The sequence below is a fragment of the Oncorhynchus keta genome, unplaced genomic scaffold (genome assembly GCF_023373465.1).
Source record: "Oncorhynchus keta strain PuntledgeMale-10-30-2019 unplaced genomic scaffold, Oket_V2 Un_contig_3602_pilon_pilon, whole genome shotgun sequence".
Classification (NCBI taxonomy): domain Eukaryota; kingdom Metazoa; phylum Chordata; class Actinopteri; order Salmoniformes; family Salmonidae; genus Oncorhynchus; species Oncorhynchus keta.
Genome location: NW_026287331.1, coordinates 74,180 through 77,500, shown reverse-complemented (window position 1 = coordinate 77,500; position 3,321 = coordinate 74,180). Strand labels below are relative to the sequence as shown.

At 36.5% G+C, this 3,321-nt stretch overlaps 1 long non-coding RNA gene across 9 annotated transcripts; it reads right to left on the bottom strand.

Moving 5' to 3' along the window:
• Positions 1–669: 669 nt before the first annotated feature.
• LOC127924057 (uncharacterized) lies at positions 670–2,439 on the bottom strand. Of its 9 annotated transcripts, none has more exons than XR_008116644.1 (5): positions 2,365–2,439; positions 1,675–1,960; positions 1,545–1,622; positions 857–908; positions 670–817 (listed from the first exon to the last, which is right to left on the bottom strand). It is a non-coding gene; the product is annotated as an uncharacterized LOC127924057 (long non-coding RNA). The 9 variants fall into 9 exon arrangements; XR_008116645.1 differs by having other exon boundaries at positions 2,391–2,439; XR_008116647.1 differs by lacking the exon at positions 2,365–2,439 and having other exon boundaries at positions 695–726; positions 766–817; positions 1,675–2,005.
• Between the last annotated feature and the right edge of the window lie 882 nt (positions 2,440–3,321).

Genomic DNA, 3,321 nt, shown 5'->3' with positions numbered 1-3,321 from the left:
ACCTCAGTACCTCCAGGCTCTGAGGAGAGGCCCTACACCCAAACAAGGGCATGGTATCCACCTCTGGCCTGCTCGCCTCCCTACCACTGAGGAGATGGTACAGTTCCTGTAGATGAGTCAAAACTGTACCTGTAGATGAGCCCCCAATGGTGGAACAAACCCCTGTACGACGCCAGGAGAGCGGTAATCACCACCTTCCGGAGACACCTGAAAGATGGTCAATGTACCTAGGATAGGGTGAGGAGATGGTAATGTACCTGTAAAAGATTTAGATGCAAGTGGCTGTTCCACTGGAGTCATAAGGTGATGGTAATGTACCTGTGGATGAGAGCGATGGTAAATGACTTAAATGTAAATGTAAATGGTAATGTACCTGTAGATGTCGGCTCTTTGGTATTTTATTTTTAAAAGTCAAGTCGACTACATGCATTCGTTAGGGCCGGGATTAAATCTGATTGCAGAATTGGGAAATGCTTCATTTCAAGGTGATTTCAGATTGAGCCGACAGATGTTTACAGTGTATGTGGTCTCCCCGAGCGCAGGAACATGGTCTTTAAAATGTGCTGAGAAAAGGGCGGATTGAATCACGGCTTTACCTTGTATATGTGGATATAATAATACTAATGATACATAGTTCATTCATATCAGTCATCCAATCACCAACATCCATTCATTTAATCCATTCACCTCAACCATTCACCTCAACCATTCATTTAATCCATTCACCTCGTTCATTCACCTCATCCATTCATTTAATCCATTCACCTCATCCATTCATTTAATCCATTCACCTCAACCATTCATTTAATCCATTCACCTCAACCATTCACCTCAACCATTCATTTAATCCATTCACCTCATCCATTCATTTAATCCATTCACCTCATCCATTCATTTAATCCATTCACCTCGTTCATTCACCTAATCCATTCACCTCATCCATTCATTTAATCCATTCCTCATCCATTCATTTAATCCATTCATTTTCATTTAATCCATTCACCATTCATCCATTCATTTAATTTAATCCATTCACCTCCATTCATTTAATCCATTCATTTAATCCATTCACCTCATCCATTCATTTAATCCATTCACCTCATCCATTCATTTAATCCATTCACCTCAATTCATTTAATCCATTCATTTAAATCCATTCACCTCATCCATTCATTTAATCCATTCACCTCATCCATTCATTTAATCCCTCATCCATTCATTTAATCCATTCACCTCATCCATTCATTTAATCCATTCACCTCATTCATTTAATCCATTCACCTTCCATTCATTTAATCCATTCACCTCATCCATTCACCATTCATTTAATCCATTCACCTCATTCACATCCATTCACCTCATCCATTCATTTAATCCATTAACAATCCATTCATCCATTCATTTAATCCATTCAAACCATTCATTTAATCCATTCACCTCATCCATTCATTTAATCCATTCATTTAATTCATTTAATCATTCACCTCAACCATTCATTTAATCCATTCACCTCATCCATTCATTTAATCCCCTCATCCATTCACCTCATCCATTCATTTAATCCATTCACCTCATCCATTCATTTAATCCATTCACCTCATCCATTCATTTAATCCATTCACCTCAACCATTCACCTCAACCATTCATTTAATCCATTCATTTAATCCATTCACCTCATCCATTCATTTAATCCATTCACCTCATCCATTCATTTAATCCATTCACCTCATCCATTCATTTAATCCATTCACCTCATCCATTCATTTAATCCATTCACCTCATCCATTCATTTAATCCATTCACCTCATCCATTCATTTAATCCATTCACCTCATCCATTCATTTAATCCATTCACCTCATCCATTCATTTAATCCATTCACCTCATCCATTCATTTAATCCATTCACCTCATCCATTCATTTAATCCATTCACCTCATCCATTCATTTAATCCATTCACCTCATCCATTCACCTCATCCATTCACCTCATCCATTCACCTCATCCATTCATTTAATCCATTCATTCATTTTTAATCCATTCACCTCAACCAATTTCATTTTCATTTAATCCATTAACATCCATTCATTTAATCCATTCATTTTCATTTAATCCATTCACATCCATTCATTTAATCCATTCACCTCATCCATTCATTTAATCCATTCACCTCCATTCCATCCATTCATTTAATCCATTCATCCATTCATTCACTCATCCATTCATTTAATCCATTCACCTCATCCATTCATTTAATCCATTCACCTCATTCACATCCATTCACCTCATCCATTCATTTAATCCATTAACCTAATCCATTCATCCATTAATTTCACCATTTAACTCATTCATTTAATCCATTCACCTCATCCATTCATTTAATCCATTCACCTCATCCATTCATTTAATCCATTCACCTCATCCATTCATTTAATCCATTCACTAGTAACCATTCAAGATCCATTCAAGTTCAATCCATTCATTTAATCGCTTTACAAAGTCCATTCATTTAATCCATTCACCTTCATCCATTCATTTAACAGCTCATCCATTCACCTCATCCATTCACCTCATCCATTCATTTAATCCATTCACCTTCATTTCATCCATTCATCTATTCATTTCATCCATCTATTCATTTCATCCATTCACCTTCTCCAAAAGAATGGACTACAGGATGAGTCTCCTGAGACTGATCCCATCTCTCTAAACCTCCTCTCTCTCTCTCAATTCAGTTTCAGTTTGAAGTGATTTATTAGCGTGGGAAACATATAATAAATAGAAGTGAAATAAACAATAAATATGAACAGTAAACGTTACACACAGAAGTTCCAAATGAATAAAGACATTTCAAATGTCATATTTTGTCTATAAACAGTGTTGTAATGATGTGCAAATAGTTGAAGTACAAAAGGGAAGATAAATCAACATAAATATGGGTTGTATTTACCCTGGTGTTTGTTCTTCACTGGTTGCCCTTTTCTCGTGGCAACAGGTCACACATCTTGCTGCTGTGACGGCACACTGTGGAATTTCACCCAGTAGGTATGGGAGTTTATCAAAATTGGGTTTGTTTTCGATATTCTATGTGGATCTGTGTAATCTGAGGGAAATGAACTCAGCAAAAAAAGAAACGTCCTCTCACTGCCAACTCTGTTTATTTTCAGCAAACTTAATTAACATGTGTAAATATTTCTATGTACATAAGATTCAATGACTGAGACATAAACTGATAATGTGTCCCTGAACAAAATCAAAAGTAACAGTCAGTATGTGGTGTGGCCACCAGCTGCATTAAGTACTGCAGTGCATCTCCTATTCA